The sequence below is a fragment of the Lissotriton vulgaris genome, chromosome 7, assembly GCF_964263255.1.
Source record: "Lissotriton vulgaris chromosome 7, aLisVul1.2, whole genome shotgun sequence".
Classification (NCBI taxonomy): Eukaryota; Metazoa; Chordata; class Amphibia; order Caudata; family Salamandridae; genus Lissotriton; species Lissotriton vulgaris.
In genome coordinates, this window is record NC_141695.1 from 873611334 (window position 1) to 873636316 (window position 24983).

A 24983-nucleotide genomic window follows, 5' to 3' on the forward strand; every position below is an offset into this window, starting at 1 on the left:
GTAGTTATCAAGCGCCTTCCTACGAATCCGAGGACCACTCCCTTCCTATGTTAATTTATTTTCTACTGCGTCAGCCAGCCTGCCATGGGTGGCCTATCGGTTGGTTACACAATCAATCAAAACAAAGTACCTCATGTCATCCCATATATAAGCAGTGGTCATTGGATCAGATATCATCTGTCTTTTTGGAGTAGTCAGGCAGGGTGAAAGTGAAATTGAGCAGCTGCCCCTGATGTAACAGAGAGAGTATGGCCAGTGCCACCCGTAATAGAAAAATATGAACTTCCCCGCCTGCAGACAGTAGTAAATAAAACTAATGTGAGGCTGAGTCATGACTCGAGTATGTTTGTCTTGGGCGCAAGCTGACTGAGCTGGCATGCCTGCGACAACAAGGTTATGTAATTTCGCTAAACAAGAGAGAAGAAGAAGACTGGTGTACTGTGTACTCGAGTCCATAGTGCTAGTATAATGCCTGAAACTCCCACACATGTTAGAGGCTGAGGAAGTGGGAGGACAGATACATACCACAAATTTCATATACTGTGCTTGCTAGTGTTACTGTGCCACTATTTGTTGAATTAAGTTTGTGTTACTGTTTTGCTAGGAGTATTGGTAATAGTCGTTTTTTCCTTTCCTGATTTAGCTCTTCCTTCCCAAGCAAAACCAATCAGGAAGGAGTTTGCAGCCATGGCCCGGCGCTGAAAGCTGGAGTCTATCTGCCACGAATACCGGTGGCTGGTGGTTCAGGCGGAGGAGGAGGAGGAGGCGGCAGCAGCTGCAGCCTCCTCTAATGCACCAGGCCCCAGCCAGACCCTGCCTCCTGTGGTACGGGCCACAGTCAGGCAGCCACCTGCCACCACACTTTAGCATTGAGCACTGCTGCCCCCCCTGTGGATGCAACTGCAGGGCATATGCGCACCACTTGCTCCTCTGAAATGCGCAACTAGAGGAGCAGGTAGAGGAGCTGAAGAAGAGAGTCAAGGTCTTGGAGAGGGAAACCAAAGAGTCTGTCGCTAACTTAAAGACCCTGTTTGATTGCCCCTTTTTTAATCCTTTTTTTGGTGTATGGAAATTGGGTCTTGGGCTTTATTATGGACATTTTGGACATCGGTTACCGTTGGACTTTCTCGTTTTGGATATTGGTTAGGGTTAGGGAGAGGGGTAGGTCGGGTGTTGTGGGATTTTTTACATAGTTTATATTTGTTAGGGCATTAAATTATATGTATACTTCAACATAGCATACATTGTTAATGTTTTGTGGCCGGATTTACTGTTTTATGTCATATGGTTTCCTTCCTTGCTGCTGCAGGCCCGTAGCCAGTGTTTGCTTGAACTAATCTGCTGATTTTGTAACACACAAACAGATAGATGATGTACCCCTCAGAGGCACCCTGATCTACCGATCTCCGGGACCACGCACCCAATTCAGCGAGGACATCGCCGACTTCGTCAGCCCGCACGCCCTCCCCTCCGCTGACTACATCCTCCTGGGGGACCTCAACTTCCACCTGGAGAACAACAACGACCGCAACACCAGCACCCTGCTCGACAACCTCGCCAATCTTGGACTCAAGCAGCTGGTGTCCACCCCCACCCACCTCGCCGGACACACACTCGACGCAGTCTTCTCCTCCAGCACAGACATCGACTTCAGCCACGCCACAGAGCTTCAATGGACGGACCACAGCTGCGTCCACTTCACCTTCAAGAGAACGACGACCCACCACCACCAGCATCAGGGCGCCCGCAGAAGCTGGAACAAGATCACAGCAGACCAGCTCGCCGCTTCCCTGAGCCAGCACCCTCCCGCCAACTCAGCGAACCCCAGCCAGGCCGCCGACAACCTCACGAAGTGGATCAACAACTGCGCGGACGAACTCGCCCCGCTGAGAACCCCGCCCAGCAGATCCGGCAGCAAGAAAGCCCCGTGGTTCACCGACGAACTCAAGAGCTCCAAGAAGAACTGCCGAGCCCTCGAGAAAGTCTGGAGAAGGGAACCTACACCAGACAACAGGACCACCTTCAAGCTGGCCACCCGGAAGCACCACCAGCTGATCCGCGCCGCCAAGAAAACTGCTTTCAAGGACCGGCTGGACAACAACGCACACAACTGCAAAGAACTCTTCAACATCGTGAAAGAGCTATCCAACCCCAGCGCAGGAAACAACGACATCACCCCATCGCAAGACCTCTGCAACTCCCTCGCTTCATACTTCCACAACAAGATCGCGGACATACACAACAGCTTCAACAACCAACCAACGAACACCAAGACCGAACAGCCACCCCCCACCACCACCCTCCACGCCTGGACCCCGATCAGCACCGAAGACACCATCCGCACGATGAACTCCATCCACTCCGGATCACCGACTGACCCCTGCCCTCACCACATCTTCAACAAGGCTGACGCTGTCATCGCACCCCACCTGCGAGACATCATCAACACATCCTTCGACACCGCCACCTTCCCTGAGAGCTGGAAGCACGCCGAACTCAGCGCTCTTCTCAAGAAACCCACAGCGGACCCCACCGAACTCAAGAACTACCGCCCCATCTCGCTCCTCCCGTTTCCAGCCAAAGTCATCGAGAAGACCGTCAACAAGCAGATGGCCGCCTTCCTCGAGACGAATGGATCCCTCGACCCCTCACAGTCCGGCTTCCGAGCCAATCACAGCACCGAGACCGCCCTCATCGCCGCCACCGATGACATCCGAGCCCTGATGGACAACGGAGAAACAGCGGCCCTCATCCTCCTAGACCTCTCCGCGGCATTCGACACTGTCTGCCACCGCACCCTCGTACAGCGCCTCAGCAACGTCGGAATCCAGGACAAGGCGCTGGAATGGATCATCTCCTTCCTCGACGGAAGAACACAGAGAGTCCGTCTATCACCGTACAAGTCAGAGGCCACCGAAGTCATCTGCGGCGTCCCTCAAGGATCCTCTCTGAGCCCCACCCTCTTCAACGTCTACATGAGCCCCCTCGCGGCCATCGCACGCCAGCACAACCTCAACATAATCTCCTACGCCGACGACACCCAGCTGATCCTCTCCCTGACCAACGACCCCGCCGCCGCCAGAGCCAACCTGCACGAAGGGATGAAAGAGGTAGCCGAGTGGATGACGACCAGCCGCCTGAAACTGAACTCGGACAAGACGGAGGTCCTCATCCTGGGCTCCTCACCCTCCGCCTGGGACGACTCCTGGTGGCCTCCCGCCCTGGGCACCGCACCCAAACCGACAGACCATGCGCGCAACCTGGGCTTCATCCTGGACTCCTCCCTCTCCATGACCAGGCAAGTCAACAACGTCTCATCGGCATGCTTCAACATCCTTCGCATGCTACGGAAGATCTTCTGGTGGATCCCCACCGAGACCAGGAAGACCGTCACCCAGGCCCTCGTCACCAGCTGACTGGACTACGGCAACGCCCTCTACGCCGGTACCACCGCCAAGCTCCAGAGGAGACTCCAGCAGATCCAGAACGCCTCAGCCAGACTCATCCTCGACATCCCACGAACCAGCCACATCTCCGGACATCTGAGAGACCTTCACTGGCTCCCCGTCAACAAAAGAATCACCTTCCGCCTCCTCACCCACGCACACAAAGCCCTACACGACCAAGGCCCGAGCTACCTCAACAGCCGAGTCAACTTCTACGCTCCCAAACGCCACCTCCGATCAGCCAACCACGCTCTCGCCGACGTCCCCCGCATCCGAAGAGCGACTACAGGAGGAAGGTCCTTCTCCTACCTGGCCGCCAAGACCTGGAACTCCCTCCCGACCGACCTGCGCCTGACCCAAGACCACCTCTCCTTCAGGAAGAAGCTGAAGACCTGGCTGTTCGAGCAGTAGCGGCACCTCCCCCCCCCCCCCCAGCGCCTTGAGACCCTACGGGTATGTAGCGCGCTCTATAAATGTCTTTGATTGATTGATTGATTGAGTTACTTGTCCTACTAGTACTGTCAGTCTCTCCTCCTAGTCCATTATTATACCTCCTGCAAACTTCTTTTCTTACCTGTGATTGATGTTTAAGTTAGGCACAGCGATGGCTGCATGACAATGATGGTGTGGTTTTCCAAGAGAATGGAGATGCCATGGTTGTGGTGGTAGTAGTAGACACTGGCAGTAGCATTTGCAAAAAAAGAAAATGAGACAGTCAGTTGCCTGAGAGAGACTCTGGGGGAAGTAGTAGAACAAAGTAAATAAAACGTAGTGGTGGCGGGGATACCCTAGTACAACAAGTTATAAACTGTAGTTGTGTCTAGTCACAAGCATAACCTTTAGTGCTGCGGGGGGGATGTTGATTAATCCAATCAATGCCGGAAATTAATTATTATGTATCAGGTTCCTTTGGAAAAAATTGACTTGCAATGTAAATATACTGAGCATGGGTGGGCAAGCAGAAGAAGAGCCTAGCCCTGCCTTGAAATTAAATTAGTGTTGCTTTAGTCACATCCGCCCCAGCAAGCGTATATTCAATTATTGGTGTACATTTAATTTACATAACAAAATGAATAACTGTGGGTCAACTGTGTGTCTAAATATATCGAGATGACGCAAGGTGTACTCTTGGTGTATTAGTAGAGCACACAACAGCATATCACACTGTTTGGGAAGATATCCATCAGTTACTTTTCCTTTACCGCCCTTTCATCATTTGAACCACTTCCAAAAGTGGAAGATCTTTGTTGTTGCCACCTGTTGTGGGAATGGCTACTGTTGTAAAATTAAGGGTTTAAAGGTGCAATGGTATTAGTAACTGAAAGCAGTGCAAGAAAGAATTGGGAAAAAAATTGGGAAAAAAGAAACAGTGCTCTATAATAAAATTGAATAGTGAACGCAAAAGTGATTTATTCTGGTGCCGTTCACTACCAAGACTAAAAACAATTCAGTGCAAAAATTGCCAGTGAATAAACCTAATAGTCACTGGCCGAATGTAATGGTCGACATGTTTCTGCGGTAGTTTAAAGATCTCAAAGTATCTCCCGCTTCTTCAGGACCCCTTTTGCTACTGCTCCATAGTGAAAATAAAAATATGTTTTGATACAGATATCACCTGTTCAAACCTGGTAGTCCTCCTAATTGTGCAGGGGATGTCCCAGGAAGCATGTCATCAAGACACAAACAACATTGAAAAAAGACACATAAAAAATAGAAATAAAACAACATTACCATGGTTAGTGTAAGTGATCTTATATTGTCAACTGTTAGTTAAACAATTCCTTGGTCCACCATCGAATCTTCGGATTGAGTGGAGGGAATTCTAGGCACAACAGGAAGTGACCACTACTCCCGGTAGACCCGTGCAAGTCAGCTGACCAGCAGCTGATCTTTCCCCATTCATAAACAGGATGCCACTTGCTATGCGCAGTAGACGCCTGCAGCGGGCGTGCCAAAGGGAAGCCCATCTGCGCCTGGACCGGGCCCAGGGCTATACCCAATGGCCGTTTTAAACCAATCCCACATAGTAATCCACTAACTTGAACCAGCAGGCAACTAAAAGACATAGCAGGTGCCATCAACGACTTACGGACCTGCCCCTGCCTCAATCCGGAGATTTTATCCACCCAATTAACCGCACACTGCCCAAAATGCCCATTTACTTTAAACAATAATGAAAGGCCTTCACCTACCAGGGCCCACCCGCTACCCGCCAAGCATGGAACAACTCACTCAGCACTTATAAATGCGCATTCCTTTCTGTCTTGACAGGTTTTTTGGCTCTATTTCGGAGTGATGAAGACTTTAAGCTTGCTCACATCCATCATCTGTATTCTTACCTTGTGTTGGCCCTTTTAAGCCCTTTTTCCAGACCTAGAAGAGGATAGCTGCTTTATATGATGATAGATCCCTTATTCTTGATTCTAATCCATCTATTGCCTATTGGCTTTGACATAATTATGTGTCCTTTCATTATCCTGCCTATAGTAGAGGGTGGATCCTGTGGTCCTGACTTTATATTACACATTGGTATGGTTTGTGTAGGTACTCTGACAGAGCTAAGGGTTATTTCATCCTTTTCAGGCCTACAAGGCCCAGAACCAGAGAGACTCCATTTTGCTTTCTATCCCTGCAGAGCTGAGATGCTTGCAGAGTAAAGGTAATGTTTATAGTTAAGCCTGTTGTCTGCTAGAGGAAAACCAGCCAGGACTGGTTCTTATCGGAAGAATGTGTTTGTCTCTTGGGCCCAGACGTAACATGCAGATGGCCACTGCGGTTGCGCAGAGAGCCCTGGAGCTAGCACAGGAATTCGGTGGGAGGCAGCCCTCTGTTGGAAATTTCCATGAGGGGCGAGGATTCCATATTAGCGAACTGCAGCAGAGGAGGAGTGGTCAGTTTGGTTCTTGAAGAATGGAGAGTAGCATGTTTGCTGGAGCTGCAGAGTACAATTCAGTTCTATTGGTTTTCTGGAATGGAGAAAGAAGGCAGATGATTGCTGAAGCTGGAGAGAGCAGTCATATGAACAAAGCTGGAACTATCAGCTTGGGCTGCCAGTTTATCAGAATGCATTTAAGCAGATGGAGGAGTTGAGGCTGTCAGCTGAAGTAGTTGAGCCAGAGGCGTGAAGCTGTGGTGACGGAGGGAGAGACAGAGAGCCCTGATCCTACCAGAGAGAGAGATAAACATTCCTTCTAATAGGTGAGGTAGTCTAAATTAGCTTGCTTTACACTTACACCTTAATCTTGTCTTTATTCCCTAGGCTATGGTATGTCTAATCCTTTTTCTTTCAGCGGTGTGTTACAGTTCCTGTTAGTCACAGAGACCCCGCAGATAACCATGTCCCTGTTATATGTCTAATCCTTTTCTTTCAGCGGTGTGTTACAGTTCCTGTTAGTTACATAGACCCCGTAGATCTGTGTATGAATCCTTTTCTATTGTTATTGTAATAAAGATACCCCAGTTCTTAGTGAACCAGTGTGCATGTGTTGTTCTTATGATAGAGAGTGTTTAAATAACTCTTGCATACAGTGTGTGTCTCTTGTTCTTAAAGCACAGGTAACCTTTCCTTCTAGTCAGGTGTTACAGCCAAAACAGATGCTGCCCCTGATCCGGTAAGTAGCCACTGAATAATTAGGGAGAGAGAGGAGCCCTTGGGCTAGAGGAACATTAGTATACTGAGTGATTCGGCCATCCCATAATATTATTGTAGTAGCAAACCTTTAGTGAATAGTGAGAGAGACTTCCCAACATAGAGAGAGAGAGATAGAGCTGAAGGTATTCATAGGAAAGTGATCGTCGTTGTGTAGCGGCGTTAGTGAGAGCACTGATTGTGGTCAGTGTGTATACCCGAAAGATTGTGGCTTGAGAGAGCACCGGGGGGGATACGGTGTGTAATGAGATCGCCTCTAGGGAAAGTGGCGTTAGTGAGAGCATCAGGTGGAAGCCTGATGTGTAGGTCCGCCGGATTGTGGACCGGATTGGAAGGAAGAGAGCACTAGGGCTGCAGCCTAGTGTGTAGACACGCCGGATTGCGTGTCGAGTGAGCACTGATGGTGATCAGTGTGTAATGGTAAATAATCAGAACTGCCCCAGGGTATATTAGTCTGGACCCATGTGGTCGCGAGACTATGAGTTATGAGTGTGGTGTAGGGCATGGACGTCCTTAGTAATCAGTGAGTATTGCTAGTAATCCCTATAGATTTAGTGGTGTTTCTGATGATATGAGCTTGTATATTGCGAGTTCCCCATCCTCAGGTAGGTACTAAGCATGGGCGGAAAATCCGTTTCGCTCGCGGATTTTGCGGATTTTCAGTAAATTCGCAATCCGCGAGATTCGCGAATCTCCCGCAAAATCCGCAAATCCGCGAGCAGCGGATTTTATGGCTTGATCGCACTGTTCGCGTGAGTTCGCGGCTTCCCAGTACAACTTCGCGCCCCGCAAATAAGCGCAAAATTGCAGAAATACGATCTTAGCAAAACTGAAACTACTTACCAGGTTCAAAAGTTCAGGCTCATCATTAGTAGCCATTTCCTGTAGTGCTTCCTGAGGGGCCCCTCCAGAGTTCAGTTGCCAGTTGCAACTATTATGTGACCCTGCTCTGAACCTCAGAATAGTTACACATATGCCACAAAGGTCCTGAATTACAGCTAAGGGAGACAAGCAGGAGCCAGGCTGGAAGTTCAAATACATTAATCAGCCCCTAATTCATTATTGTCAGTTGGGGCAGGGCAGGTGTTGTAACTAATTTTGCAACAATGAAAGCACTTAGCAAGTGCAAAAGATCACTAATCAGGAAGCACTAAGGAAGCAGGTGCCAGCTAAAAAAATATTCTGTGACACATTAATCAGCCCCAAATTAATTCAGGTCACTTGAGGCAGGGAAGGTGTGCTTGCTTTGCCACAATAATGTACACTGACTGGACAACCAGAGGGTGCTGTGATGAAACAGAGGGTGGCATGGGTGGGCCAGAGGGTGGCATGAGTAGTCAGAGAGTGGCAGTGGTGACAGAGAGTGGCAGTGATGAAGAAGAGTGTCCCAAACAGGCTGGACACGTAGAAACAACAAGTTCGCGAAACTTGCGACCCGACAGGTAAGTTCGTGTGTTGCGAAATTGTACAAAACCCTCGCGAACTGGCAGAAACCCGCACGAACACACAAAAAAAAAAAATCCGCAAATTTGCGAGAATTCACGGATTTTGCGGATTGCGAGTTCGCAAATCCGCAAAATTCGCGAACGCGAGATTCGCAAAATTCGCCCATGCTTAGTAGGTACCCAGGTGCCTGGATAGATGGGTCCTGAGGAGGGAGGTGGTTACGTTCCGGCTGGGTTGGAGGTGCTCTAAGGAGCTGATCCCATCTGGTTCGAGAACCCGGTCGTTACACCTTCCCAAACATAAATACGAAATATTGACTTTCTTAGAACATCATAAACTTGACCTCCTATTCATAACAGAAACTTGGGTTGATCCATCCTCCGGACCAGACTTCTCCACTGTAACCCCCGACGGCTTCTGCTTTGTAGATTAGACAGAACCAAAAGAAAAGGTGATGGACTGGCACTCATCTACCGACACAAATACTCGGCTAGGACAGAACTAATCCCCATGAAGAGCTGTGAAGCCTTTATATTCACAATATCTCTCACTCGTTCACACTCCTTTAAAGGCATCCTTCTGTACTATCCACCGGGACCACGAGCTGAATTTCTTTCAGCCTTAGATCTCCTATTAGAACCACTAGCAGGAAAATCTAATTTTACCATCTTAGAATTCTTAAATTTCCACCTTGAAGCCTATAACGACCACAATACTTCAGCCCTCTTAGCAGAATTCGAGGCAACAGGACTCCCTCAACTAGTAACAAGGCCCACCCATTCGGCTGGCCACACACTGGATGGGTTGTTCACCAACAACAATCAAATTTCTCTAGAGAACATCCTCCCCCTACCCTGGACGGACCATTGTGCGGTCCTCTTTAACATTCAGACAGAAAGCAATACCACCAGTCAGGCCAGCTCCCTGCCCCCCAAACAGTTCAAAGCCTGGGGCAGTATTTCCCCTGACGTCCTAAAATCACACCTGCTGTCCACTCAGCAATACCTACCACATGATCCCAAACTGGCTGCCATGCATTACACACAATGGCTACATACCACCTTCGACACCTTGGTTCCATTAAGAAAATCCCTAAAAACAGAAAGACACCATCCGCCCCATGATTCTCTGAGGCACTAAGACTGGAAAAACAAAGATGTAGAAACTTAGAGTGACACTGGTGTCAAAACTACGACATCACAGATAAACAAACTACAAGGAAGCAAAGGCCAAATACAAACTTCTTTTAATCACAGAGAAAAGTAAATACTACCTCAACCAAATCGAAACAGCTCAAGACTCTGTCAAACAGCTGTTCCATGTCGTAACTAGGCTATCAGGACCAGAGACAAACCCGCCCATAACTCCCAAGCAAGCCCTCTGCGATTCCCTGGCCACTTTCTTTCAATAAAAAGTGATCCACATCTACACTAATTTCTCTTCCCACTCCCTGACCAATAATCTGTTCATCGCATCCAGTGACGAAAAAACACTCTCCTACTCCCCCCAAACAATGTCCCACCAACGATAACCCCTCCCCAACTCTCTCTGAAATCAGCCTGGTCACCGCAGACCAGGTTACCGATCTTATATCCACCATCAAATCCAGATCCCCCAATGACCCATGCCCGAACCACATTAAAACTTACACCTGACATCATAGGCCCAAAACTAGCTAACATCTGCAATTCAATGTTCACGACAGGAATATATCCTTCCATCTGGAAAAAAAACCATCATCAAGCCACTGCTAAAGAAACACAACCGTAACCCCACAGACATCAAGAACTATAGACCAATTGCTTGCCTCCCTTTCCCGGCTAAAATATTAGAGAAAGGAATGAACACTCAGCTGGTCTATTTGGCCCATTTAATTGACAACAACAATCTCCTAGACGACACCCAATTTGGCTTCAGGAAAGGCCTTGGCACCGAAACTGCCCTCATCAAAGCATCTGATGAAATCAGGATGATACCTGATCAGGGAAGTGCTGCGGTCCTGGTGCTGCTAGATCTTTCAGCAGCATTTGACACGGTCGACAATGCAACCCTAGTTGACCGTGTCTCAGCCAAAGGCATTAAAGACAAAGCCAAGGCCCTTCTGACATCCTTCATGTCCAACTGCACCCAACTAGTAAAGCCTGGCGACTTGAATTCCCCACTCTGTGCACTGTCATGTGGAGTCCCACAGGGATGCTCACTAAGTCCGACCTTGCTCAACATATACGTGTCAAACTTGGCCAGGATCATTAAGTCCTACGACTTGTGACTAACTTCCTACGCTGACGATACACAGCTGGTGCTAGAGATTCACAACAATGGAGGGACAGTCTCAGCTAACTTCCAAGATGGAATGCTTGCTATAAGCACCTGGCTGGCAAACAATTGTCTCAAACTAAAATCTGACAAGGGGGAGGTGATGTTCTTCGGCAATCTCTCCCCTAGCTGGTCTCCATCCTGATGGCCAGCAGAGTTAAGCCCACCTCCGTCTCCTGTCATAAAAGTCAGAAACTTAGGGGTCATGTTCTACGACAAACTATCTTTTACACATCAAGCTAAAACAGTTGTCTCCTCATCCTTCTATACCATCAGGATGATAAAGAAACTCTTACCTTACCTTAGACCCAGCGCCGGCAGAACTCTCATCAGCACGCTGGTCATGCCTAAGGTAGGCTATTGCAATGGTCTACTCGTCAACGCCCAGGAAAGAGTCTTAATTAAACTACAAATGGTACAAAGCATAGCGACCAGGATCCTCTCAGGCACCCCCAAGTTCAAACCAATATCTAAGGTGATACAACAGCTTCACTGGTTACCCAACAGGAGCAGAACCAGGTTCAAGGCCATAAGGCAATCTACAGCACAGGACCTGAGTTCCTCAAGAGAACACTATGCTCCTACAGGCCAACCAGACCCTTACGCTCTTCAGCAGCACACATGCTAACTGTCCCCAGAACCAAAAAGGCCTCTTGGGGCGACAGAAGATTCACTGTTGCCACTGGTAAACTATGGAACACACTTCCCCTTCACATTAAGGCCATTCCCACTCTGTTCTCCTTCCATAAACACTTAAAGCCTGGCTGTTCAATCATAAAAAAAATCACCCGTCCATTGTCCTTCTCTACTTAGCCGTCCATAGCGCTGAGACACCCAAGGGTATTTGTGCGCTTAACGAATTGCATGAATAAATAAATAAAAATACATGGACAAACAACAAAACAATCTTGGCAGAGGACCATATCCATAAATCTGTTAAGGGAGAAAAAAGAAATGCATGTATGATGATGACATTGGTAACTTGATGGTTAATGATAAGTAGTACTTACTAATTACTACTATACAATTACACAGGACAGGGCAGCAGTATATTATTATGCAATGTGTCTTGCCTGTCTGCCCTCAGAGATAACCAAATTACATACAGTTTCTGTTCTGTTGTACCGGGCTTACTTTTAAAGATAGCAAAGAAAATAAAAAAATAGCTGCAGTGGTGAATTATAAGCAAAGAGCAAACATAATAACTACAACACACAGTCGTAATGATTGAAGATAAAAAATTAATCAAAATATTTAAAAGATGATGAATGTTGAAACGGCTACTGTATGTTGTTTTCCAGGTCAAATTGAGGAGTTTCATCTCTGCATTCCTCTTGGTCCTCCCTACCATGGACGCTCCGTCCATCAATCTTGGTTTATGCCACTGCCTGCTTGGCAGATGTTGATTGGTATGATAAGTGTGAGTTGTTTTTCCCAGTATAGCACAGGGTAAGGTCCGGCCTGTAATTGTAGATGGAAAAACTTTCAGTGGTGACATGGATAGGATACATCATGTCTACTCTGTTTCCACCATTAACCTACAACAACAACAACAGGACAGAGCAGGCTCATGGCACCCATGACCCATCCTCCATTTAGCGTACATTTTTTGACAGAGGCAGACAAAGCACATATACAGCAACATAGCATTTTACAAATTAAGTGACTGAATCAATGCACCGCTGTCAGTCATACCACTACACCCGACTCGACTCCACCACTACACTGACAAGTAGGTCTGCTGTGTTTGTTTTTGACTTGTTTACCTTTTATGCCACTCATGAAACGCCCTGACTTATTCCATCAATCATCTCTGATCCTACTGAGTGACTGCAAAGATATATGTCACTGTGGTCATCATTGTGGTGTTGTCCAACTCAGTGTGCAGTGTCCAGAGCGAATCCACATTCCATAATCAAAATACAATGGATTGGTGTGTGGTAGAAGTACAATTTTGTTATTAAAAACCAAGAAGGGAAAAATTGACTGACATGTGTGCATATTTTTCGGCAGGTGGTCAGTTATTTGTTGACTATGGCTTCTTTTTTCAGACAGTCTTGAACAATAGTGTTAATGCAGTACGTCAAACACGGGACCCTGAAATAGGCACCATCCTCCATGACCTTAAGTACATTACTGCCATTATCCGTGGCAACAAAACCAATGCTAAGCCCTCTTGGGCGTAGCCATTCAAAGACCTTGCTGTTAAACTCTTCCAAAATATTTTCAGCAGTATGACATTTCTCCTTGGCGAACATGGTTACAGATACATGTTTCCGAGTACCATTAAAAATCTCAGCAGTGTCAACAGCACCTGTTTCAGATATCCTTTCTCTAACCCCCACAAAAGAGATCCATTGTGCAGTGATGCACATGTAATCAGTGGCTTGGCAACTGGTCCACATGTCTGTTGTCAGGTGGATATTGTGAACAGCATTCTGCTGCAAAGCTTGTCAAAGCAATTCCAGCACATCGTGATGTAGTGCTGGAACAGGACCGGCTGGGAACCTTCCATTTAGGGCAGATGGCTGACACAAACTCAAAGAAACCCACCCCTACCACAAAAGAAAAAGGGAGAAGGACCAGCACTAACATTTGACCCAGCTTCGCATTGTACAAACATGCCTTTCTGTGGTTGCGTTTGTACTGCCCCTCCGGCCCTAAGCATGCTGTCAATGGTAGGCTGGAATATTTTCCTTTGTGGTGCAGCTGTCTTCTTGAACCCAGTTAGGCTCAACAACACACTTGTTTTCATTGCAGTACTCTCTTGCCTTGGTGTCTCAGCCTGACTCTTACTACTGTGCAACTGAGATGTTGCTGAGGAAGTGGGCTGCACCACTACACTGCTGGGGACAGGGCTAGAAATGTCTCCCTCTTGCTCACCTTCCACGCGATTGTATCTTCTTCTACTTCTTTATCCCCACCAACAGCAATGGGTGTAGTTTTACTTTTTTGCAAGTGAAGGAGGTGAACCTCCCACTGGATCATGTGGTGCTTTTGATGACTTGTTTGGCCTCCGGTACCATAGTTTGTACCAAGCTTACCTCGCCGAACAGCGTCTCGACAAATTGAGCATATAGCAATGCTCTCCTTCGTACTGCTAACCTAAAAGAAGTCCAAAACTGGAGAGGTGTGCTTTCTGGTGCTGCTGGAGGTTCCACTTTTAATGCCAGAGGAACTGGAGGGTGTGTGTGGAACCGTATTATTCTTGCATTACGAACTGCATTATTCCTGCGTTACGAATTGAATTTGTACTTGCATTCAGTCTTATTTCTGCATTACGAACTGCATAGCCCTGCATTTGGACTGCATTAACTCATCGTGAACTACTCATTAATACCGCAAGAACCTACAATTGATTGTTGGCCTAATAACCGGCAAAGTGAAATATTACGAATACGCATATCTTGGATTTCTATTGTTTGGTCTCATCGTATTTCTTTTGATAAAGATACTGCTATTTTTATAACATTAGTTTGGTGTCCATTTGTGATGTTATTACTGTGTTACTGGGAGTGTGGTTGCAAATACTTTCCAATTTGCCTTGGAGATAAGCCTGACTGCTACTGCCAAGATACCGGAGGGTGAGCAGGGGTTATCTAAGAGGGTGTCCCTACTTTCCCTGTCTAGAAGCAAGGGTCCCTATTTTGAATAAGGTACCTTCCTCAGCCAACTAGAGACCCCCAGTTCTAACAGTATGGGATCGTGAATTAAATATTGTTAAGGCCCATAGAAGGGTAGAGGTCTTTAGAGAGTCTCAAACAATTGTTCTCCCCTTCATACCACTTTTCTTTGTAGTCTTTCAGTGTTAAACATCCTCTTTTTTTCCCCACAGCGTTCACCTTATGTGTTTCTGCTTGCACATCCTATTGTCGTTCTGTCCTTCTGCACATAATTCATTGTATCCACTGCCGGACTGGGAACAGAAACCAGCCCTGGCAATCCCGCACGACTGGTCCGGCCCCGGGTGGGGGGTGCTAGTGTCAAGCACCACTGCCGCTTTTGTTACAGGGGGCAATATGCCAATATTGCAGCACTGCTGCAAAACCAGCCCCCACAGGTCCAAAAATGCCCCTTGACCCACCCTCACGGCCCACAGGAAAACACCAGGTGCCCACTACGGCCAGTCCAGCCCTGATTGCATCTTCTTCACTTCACCATCCCTGCCACAAACACACCACACCCATTCACTTGTAAGAATTTTAATTTGTTCTTTTGCCTTGTCAATATCTCAACAGATTTGTACCTTCTTCACACACTGCTGAATGGAATCACTGTTATATTTGACATCTGTGATCATTGCTTGGGCCGTCAACAGAAACTGCAAGGTTTGGACGTGCATTTATCCTGCAACACCTTTATGACTCACTGACAGGTACTTTAAGAAACACTCTTGCGTTAGCTCTCAATCATGGACCTTTATAAACACATACAGCCACAGATGATGGAGTTCACAGTACTCACAATGGAAGAGTAATATGCTGGGTGAAAAACCCACAGAAAAGCAACATCCTGGAAAAAGTAAATTTAGTTATACTTGAGAAATATAAACAGGAGCTACTTCGCAGACATTGATTACCCTAGTGGATTTTAGAGTAATTTTTGAAAATAATAAAAGGGATCACTGTAAAATTGCCTTTACAGTTAAGGACAAAATTATGCCATTACGTCACATTGCATAGTTATGCCACGATTCGCTGGCAAAATTAGAGTGCAGAAGCAATGTGAAAAACCAGAACATCAACGACTGTTGTTTATGACAAAAACTAACACACAGACACATTTTACGTTAAAAAAAGCGCAAAATGATAAACTTGCATTTGAAGTAATTATGTGTGATTTAATGTAATTTGGCCCGATGTTTTGCGCAATTACACAAAACCAAATGATGTGAATTTCCCACTATTATAGAGCTGACAACAGTGCTATTTTTGTGCTATTTTACACATTTTCATGGATAAAATGATGATGGTGACTTGATTGTGCCATAATTCAGAATTGAAAAAAAACATGAATCCCAAATTGTAGCCCAAAGTTGGAACCAGAATTCTAAGTGGATGACAGTTTGACAACCACTTCAGTGATCTTAAACCCAGTTTAAGATCACTGCAAACAAAAGGAGAAAAGATCAAATTTGCTGGAAAGAAAATATAGAGGCTACCTGCAGATCCTGACCAGAAAACCCATCTCACCTCCTGCCTGATGGCAAGAGTTTTCCTGGGCTACTCTGATGATAGCGCTGCTCATTGAACCTGATGCAACCTTGAAACCCTGAGCGAATCTTTCATTGGAAAGAGGGACGGAGAAGGTGAAAGGGCTTAGCAGTTAAAAAGGAGTGAGGGATATTACAAAACGATTGGCTGTAAACTATTAGATTGGATTTTTTTTTAAATGCTTCAAAATGTGATAGTGTGGGGATTTGCCAACAATAAGCCAAGACAAGTAGAAGAAAATCGTTTCTGTCAGTGCCTTTTGAGCCTTCCTTAGGGAACCTGATCCTTAATTTGCAATAACGAGCTTGTCTTAGGTTACCTTGAGTATGTAATACATTTTATGGATCACAATATGGAAAAATAAAGCTGCCAGATTATTACAGCAAATTATGTCTGATTGTTTACATTTTAATTCAATCAGTACATTTCTGTGATGTAGCTTTGTTGAAAGTAATTCTGCAGCAATTGGATTAACGGATTTTTGGATAACCTGAGAAGGTCACCAATGGAGATAAATCAAGAATTATATCTTATTCCTTTCTCACAGGACCACGCTGAGAAGAGAGGTAGAATTACTGAAACCAACTGTTAGTTCTTGTTTACCTTCTGTAAATTGCTATGGGTTGCAGTATTATCAAACATGTGTATCCAGTGTTTAGGATCATAACCTACAACAATGCTTAAAGTGGGAATTATGCATTATTTACTCTCACTCTCTAAGGGGAGGAGGTCTGTCAACTCCACCAACTTTTGCATTTGCGATAACCATGCCTAAACACTGTGATACGTTTTATGTTTTTTTATAATGTTTTTAAACTATCAAGAATAAATACATGAAATCTCTTGTGAGAATTGAGCTTTTCAAATTGTAGAGTGTATTTTAATTTAAAAATGTCAGCACTCATATTTCTTTTCAATAAGCATATTTTTAAAATGAGATATGCATTTCAGAGATGTATGGTAATTTTCGTGATTGACTGTGTTGTGATATATGAAATTGAATGTGGATCTTGTCCTATTGTGTTTGTATGCATTTATGTATTATTTATTTATTTTTGGTGCTGTTTTAATTGTGTTTTGAAACCGAATATACTTAAACTTGACTTGACTTGAATGAGCGGCAGAGCCATGGAGCAATGATGGAAAAGACCTGCTGTCTTTTCGTTTTTACACTTGGTCTGAAGATTGATGATGATCTGGCTGTGGGTGTGCCGAGAACCACCAGAGATTGTGTGTGGCCAGATGTGTAAATGTTGGTTGTTTTGCTTATATGCACTCACTGTGTATGTGATTGTTGGCGGGTGATCACACTGTGGCCAGTGGGAGCATGTAAAAGGGTGGAAATGAGTGTGATGAGAAGCAGGGGCTAGGAAATTTGTAAGGCGCCACCGGTGTTGGTGTGTGATGTGAATGTGCAACAAACAAGATAAACACACAAATGAACTCCACTACTAGCCAACCTATGTCAATTCATGCCACTACTGAACAAAGGCAAGAAGCATTGAAATGATTTTATCTCATGCAAGCAGAGTTGGGTAAATGTGCCAAAATACTGTACTGTCACACTACACTGATTATAGTTGGTACTTTGGCTAATGTGTACATCTTGTTGTCCATTCACATGTATGCTTGTTTAGTTAATGAACTGCTTTCTCTGCTTTATAAACAGTGAGCAGTGCGTATGCCACTACTTTACAACCGTGCTTGTCTACATCATGGGCACGGTCAAGTCCTCCATTGTTGAAATAATTTTCCAACTTTTTGCTTCCCCTCGATTTCCTGCGCTGTATGGGGTCATGCTTGGGTCATGTTTTCTTTTTAGGTCGAGCCTAGACGAAAGCAAAAGCAAAGCTTTTGTTGTCTAGGGCTCGACAACTTATGTTATCACTCTGGGGGGAATGTGGACAGCAGACTGACACGCGCTTCTCCTGCCGGAGATTTGACCTCGTGGGCGCGCCTTGGCTGCTTGTTGCCCTTTCATTCATGTGTAACGTGCGCGTGTCAGTTTCGCTTTCATTTATGGCGCGCACGGCGCCGTGCCCCTCTTGTGCCTCATATTCCCGTGCCAAACACACTCACACAGCCACACTCACGCATGCGCACATACAAAGCCACACGCATACACAGGCACACACACACTGCATACACACACGCACCCCCCTTAAACAGACCCCCGTGCACCCAGACAGACACACGCCCAGACACACTCGAACACACACAGACACACGCGCGTACACCCCCTCACCCCCCCACTCACGGGCTCTCGCACACACATACACACGCACACAGACACACACACATATCCCCCCTCCACTCACCGTGACATACAGGCTCCGCACTCCTCTGGTGTTTTCTTCGGTGCATCACAATACGCGGGGCTTCCCTCACGCTTGTTTCTTCTTCTGGTCTACTACGGCGCTGACGTCAGTACGCCCAGGGCACGTGCACGGGCGCGGCCTAGTTTGATTTGCGGACAGTCGCAGAATCGAAAGCACAGACTTTCAGTGAGTTTTTTTCCTAAATGTATTTATTTAAATCGATTGTTATGACTAGTTCGATTTGTCTTCTGTTTTAAAAATACTATGCATTAGAATACCGTATGCAGGCATATCCAAGGGCTAATGGAGAAAAAGTATGACTTGTGAAAGTGAGTTAATACTTTTTTTGATGTATATTATATTTCCACCTCTAGGCATGCTTATACTTGTTTCCAGCAAGATGGCTCTGTTTCTCAATTCCAAGTGAATATCTTCTAATCAGCTGTATTTAATTCTCACTAAAATCATTTCCCGGCTTCTTTACTGTGGTTGTCTAGCCATCTCCCATCGTGCATTTAATTATTTTTCAGAAAGTGTCCTTTTACTGCATCGTGACATAGTTCCCACAATTCATGCGGAGAGTGAGGGATTCTGCCGTCTGTCAAAGCAGACAGATTGTAAACAGCTCTTAAAAGTTTTTGATAAAAATATTTAGCACTTTCCATAAGACTGAAAGCACGTGGGCAACCTTGGTTTGTGTTATCCACTTAAAGTATTTTCCATCTGGTAAGTACAGAGCTCTTCATCGCAGAAGCCTAAAGTTTCAAAGGTAGCAAGCTGAGATTCCTAAAAAATGGCGAATATACTTTAGTTACTGTAAAGAGAAAACGGTACAGAACATTAGTCAACCATTTTCATGACCTTATTTAGCCCCCCCTTAATTACAATACAATATGATCAGTGATTTTATATATATCCAAGGCATTGTATAAAGCTGTTTTTAAAAACAAAATACATGCATAGTTCTGTTACTTGGGTGGATCTTGAAAACGGGGAGAGGTAAGCACTTTTTTTCCGCTACTCTATTTCTGTACTAGGGTTGCTGCCGAGCTCATTTTGGCAAACGCCGTATTTACAGCGACGAATCGTCCACACACACACCCACAGCTGACCCGGACTAACAGCCAAGGCAAGTGGCGTCGCAAGTATATTAACATTAACAATGCCGCCCCCTGGGCCCCAGCAGAAGAGCGCCGAGCGCAGCAGCCACGCACCCACCTTCATTTTTATTTTACTGTAAAAAGTATACTGTGCAGTGGCTATTGACCTTGCATGATTCTGGGATGCAACTATGATGCTCTCTTCTGGCATTTAGAATTAGTTTCTTTTGTTCACAGGTCAGTACAGCAGTCAAGAAAAATAAAATGCATTATGTTTAATTATAGCCACTCCTAAATAAAATCGCTAAGGCTCGCATTTCGAGTAGCAAAAGCAGTTACCATTTCTGCCGTGATTCTGATCGCCAGGAACGCCGTGTATGTTTAGGCTTTTTTTCCCTCTTAACCTGGAGAGTAATCTCTAGGTTAAAGTCTGTAAAGTCTGTAGGAGAATTTGGGGATGTGATAAGGGACAAACGAGCCTTGAGAGAATCACATTTAAATGTCTTTAGTAGTTTGCATACTAATGTTCAGGCATAATAAAGCAAAACCGGAAACTGCTCGAAGACCTTCAGCAGTAGCTTATGCATGCAAATAACAAATGCTCCATACAGCTGCCACAAGCACACAGTCCAGGGGGAGAACATGGCGGCTAGCGGGCGTGGCTAGTCGGGAGACTGGAGCCTCGGGTGTCCGTGCTGTGCGGAATATGAGCAGAGCAGCGAACGGCGAAAACGGTGGTCTAAGCTTTTGTTAGGGGATAAGACGCGCTTACCTTTGGCGGTCTCTTCGGTGCGAGCGGCAATTGATACGGTAATACAGCAGCCGCCGTCGCCAAATCTAATTAAACAAACTCAGGCTGACGGAAAGCGGCGGAAAGCGGGCGGGGCTGCAGCCCGAGGCACAGGGTGGTTGCATCGGTTTTGGAGCGGTGATGGAGCGGCGGTGGCAGCGGGGGTGGATTGTGTGACAGAGCCACTTCTAGTTCGAGGAAGGAGAGCAGCCTATTGACTGCAGTTTATATTTGGTGATATTTGGTGTTTTCTCCGTGTTGGAACTCTATAAACAAGGCAGTCTGGAGAGGAGCATCCACATTGACACGGCGGGGGCCGTGACTCCTCTTCTTTTACGTACTGCTACCTGCACTTTAAAGGTAGGATCACATGATGCCTCAAAACAGGGGTTAATACGATGGTTTAAAGCAGCATATGAGCTCAAGAAGGGGAGAAGAGCTGGGTATAGATATAGCTTTTGTTGCTCAGGGGGAAGCATTGAAACTATAAAATTAAAACCACCAAGTCCACAATGCAATGGGCTAAGTGAGACTTTCGCGGAAATAGTTTCATCAGTCCCTGATTTGCATATGTCAGAAAGAGAGACTCAAGGCTCCCAGGCTTCGGGATATACCCTCAGAAGCAAGGGGGGGAAGCAACCTATTCTAAATGTCCCTCTAGACACCCCCTCCTCAGCTAAATCCAAGGTAAAATCTCTAAAGAAAACCGGAAAAAAAGTTGCTAAAGCTCAGAGAATAGTTGAAAAGACTAAACCACCTCCTTCTTTGAAGGCATATTTTAAAACCGTGCCTTAAGTGCTGGAACTTAAATTGTCAGAAGAGGCCTTAGGTGGGGTATCTATAAGGGGTGTGCAAACCACTAATAAATACCAACTTTTGGAGGGGTTAGAGATGGACTTGGAGCTCGAGGAAGCCTCTGAGCTAGCAGAAACTCCGAAACAAAATATTATACACAGTTCTGAGGATAAGAAACCTGAATTAGGAGAAGAAGTATTAACGCATATAATGAATGCTAACAGTGAGGACAGTCTATCTGCAGCTCCTACAAATATATCAGATATGGACCAGTCGGTGATAGCAATGCTAAAAGCCCTGAGTCATGAGGTAAAAAGTGGTTTTGAAGCGACACTAATTAACCAGCAGGAGATAAAGGAGAAATTCGATGCATTAGCTGCTAGAACTACTGAACTAGAATCCTCAGTAACAGAACTAAAAAAGGCTGCTACTCAGCATAGTAAAAAGCTTGAGGATCTCAGACTGAGGGAGCAAGGACTCCAAGAAAAAATGGAGTCCTTAGAAAACGCACAAAGGCGAAATAATCTGCGCTTGTTAAAAGTTCCAGAAGGGGCAGAAGGGGGAAATATCAAAGCTTTTGTGGCCATATTGATTAAACAAACTATTGAACTTGAGATATCCGAAGAAGAAATAATAAAAGATATTCAACGAGTTCACAGAGACCCATTCAGGCAGAGCCCAAATAAAAGCAGACCTAGGAAGATCCTAGTACATTTTTTGACTTATACCCTAAAGGAAGAGATCCTTAACAGGGCGTTAAGAACCAGCGAACTCTTGATAGATGGGTTTTCTTACCAGATCAGATCTGATGTGTCTTCCATTACAGCGTCTAGGCAGTGGGAGCTTGGTAAACTGCTAGAACCCTTCAAACAACTTGGCACTACCGCCCAGCTCAAATTTCCGGCATCACTGAAAGTGATGTATAAAAATAAAATGAAAGTTCTAAAAAGGTTGGATGAGGCAGAAGAATATCTGCAATTACTTACAGACGACAACCTAAGAGAGCAAGACAACAAACATTGAAGGTACGGAAAATTTTAGATTATGCATCAATTATTATTAGAATTCAGCTATATATTTTCATTGCTCTCAACGTATATTGAGTAGACACCCGGGAGGAAGAGTCTCAATGGCCCAAGCAGGCCAGGAAAAAGGAGGGGGGTTCTCCAGGGGAGCACAGGAGGGTTAGGATGGGGGGGAGGGAGGTGAGGGCACTGGGTGGGGAGCATCTGGGGAAAAAAACAAAAAAATGTCCAAATCGCCATATTCAAAGTTTCATTGTTTATACCTTTGTAAGGAGAAATAGCGCAAGATAGGGTAGCTCATTCATCATACATTAAGATTCTTTCGTGGAATGTTAATGGGTTACGGGTCAAGCATAGAAGAGAGAGAATTCTTCAGTATTTAAAGGATGCACCTGAAAACATTTTTATTTTACAAGAGACCCACTCCACCGAACAAGAATTAAGAGATATTTTTAGGGAAAGAAAATGGATCCAGCAGGTGATAACCACCTCGCAACAAACTGCCACTAAAGGGGTGGCTATATTGATCAAATCTAATTCTGAGATAACTTTGCTACAATCCAAGTCTGATAAATAGGGGAGGTGGGTTATAGCAAAAATAAAGCAACATGCGTACAAATTTACGATTGTGGGATACTACGGTCCTAAGTTGGATGATACCCTTCCTCTTAAAGACCTTTTTGTTGAACTTTTGGATTATGAGGATCCGGTGATTCTTGCAGGAGATTTTAACTTAGTACTTGATCCACAGCTAGATAAATCCACCACTGTAAGGTTCTCACATAATCCTAAAACTAGAGCTGCGCTGTCTAATGCGATTACCCAGTTTGGATGGAAAGATATCTGGCGACAAAAAAATGGCACAAAAAGAGAATTTACATTCCACAATAAGAAATTACGGCATAAATCTAGGCTAGACTTTTTCTTGATCGCAGAACACCTAGGCCTGCAAGTGGAGGAGATAAAACATCTTGGTGCCCACATCTCTGATCACTCAGCGGTTACTCTAACCCTAAAATTGTCAGGTCCACAGTTGGTCAAGAGATGGACTATAGACAGAAGCATTCTGTTGGAAGAAGAAGTAATAGATAAATTGCTTAAGGAATCAAACGAGTTTTTTACTTTTAATTTAGGTACAGCTACACTCTCGGTCGTCTGGGACGCATATAAAGCCTTTTTGAGAGGGCGCCTATTAGCTTTTCAGATTGCAAAATATTCAGCATACAAGGCGCAAATTTCACAGATTGAAGCAAGGATTAAGGTCCTTGAACAGGTTGTACTAGATCCCAGCCTGACAGATCAAGAGAACAATAAGAAAGATCTGTTAACGTGTAAATCACAGTTAAGGCAGTTATTAGATGGAAGGCTTAGGAAACGTTGGCAGGCTAGCTCATTAGCACATTTTGAATATGGTGAGGCCAGCCGAAAACTTTTAGCCTGGAAAACAAAAAAGGATATCAAGAAGAACTCTATTAAGGAAGTACAGATAACAAATATGGATGTGATCTCAGATAAAAGAACAGATATTGATCAGGCTTTCTACCACCACTTTGATTAAGTTTATAGAGAAGATCTCCTGCCACAACAGCAATTAATGCAGTCATGGCTAGACCAATACCAGGTTAAAGCTTTAGATGATCAGGCTTCCAACAATCTTAACAGAGAAATCAGCTCCACTGAAATAACTTCGGCGATAGATTCTGCCAAGAGAAGTAAGGCTCCAGGCCCTGATGGGCTACCTTCCGACATCTATAAAGTGCTAGCACCTGTAATAATACCAGTTTTGAAATTGCTTTTTACCTCTATATATGAGGAAGGAGGCAAAATTCCTGTTTCTTGGAATGATGCCATAGTGGTACTTATTCTAAAACCAATGAAGAGACCATCCCAGTGTGATTCATACAGGCCTATCTCCCTCCTTAATACGGATTATAAGCTCATGGCAAAAATATTAGCAGAGAGATTAAACGGGGCAGCAGGGCAATTATTACACTTAGATCAAAAGGGCTTTGTCAGAGGCCGCTCTATACAAGATCTTACACAAGCTTTGGTGGGTGCAATAGATGTTGCCTCTCAATATAAAGTCCCACTAGCGGTTATCACATTAGATGCCGCAAAGGCTTTTGATCGCGTTAACTGGGAATTTTTGGCTAAAGTACTAGAAAAGGTTAATTTAGGCAGAAACTTCTGTAGGGCAATAGCAGCATTTTTCCAAGCTCCGATAGCTAGATTACTAATAAACAGAAGTTTATCCTCTCCTATAAAAATTCAAAGAGGGACAAGACAAGGGTGTCCGCTTTCCCCCTCGCTCTTTGATCTATATATGGAATCATTTGCAGAAAAGATCAGACAAGACCAAGACATCCTACCCTTTAAACATAACAACTGGGTGAAAAAAGTCGCTTTATATGCGGACGATCTGATGCTGTACACTATTGACCCTATCAAATCAATTCCTCTCATATATAAAGCAGCAGAGAAGTTTGGCCAAGTTTCTGGATATCTGATTAACCAATCTAAATCAGAATGTATGTGCTGGAATATAACCCATGTTAACTCCATTCCAATTTTGAAACACCAAATTAGATATCTGGGAATTCAAATTAAGCAGGACATAAATCAACTTGCAGAAAAAAATCTTTTAAAAATTGAGAAAGAAATCGCGGAATCCTTAAAAAGCTGGTCATTTCTTCCTCTGACCCTAATCGGAAGAATCAATATAGTAAAAATGATGCTGCTACCTAAATTAATATACATATTCCAGAACATTCCTCTTACCTTTACAGAAGCCAGACTAACTAAGATTCAAGCTAAATGGAACTCCTTTATTTGGGCCTCCAAAGGCATAAGGATTTCATGGAAAAAGCTCCACAGAAAGAAAAGCA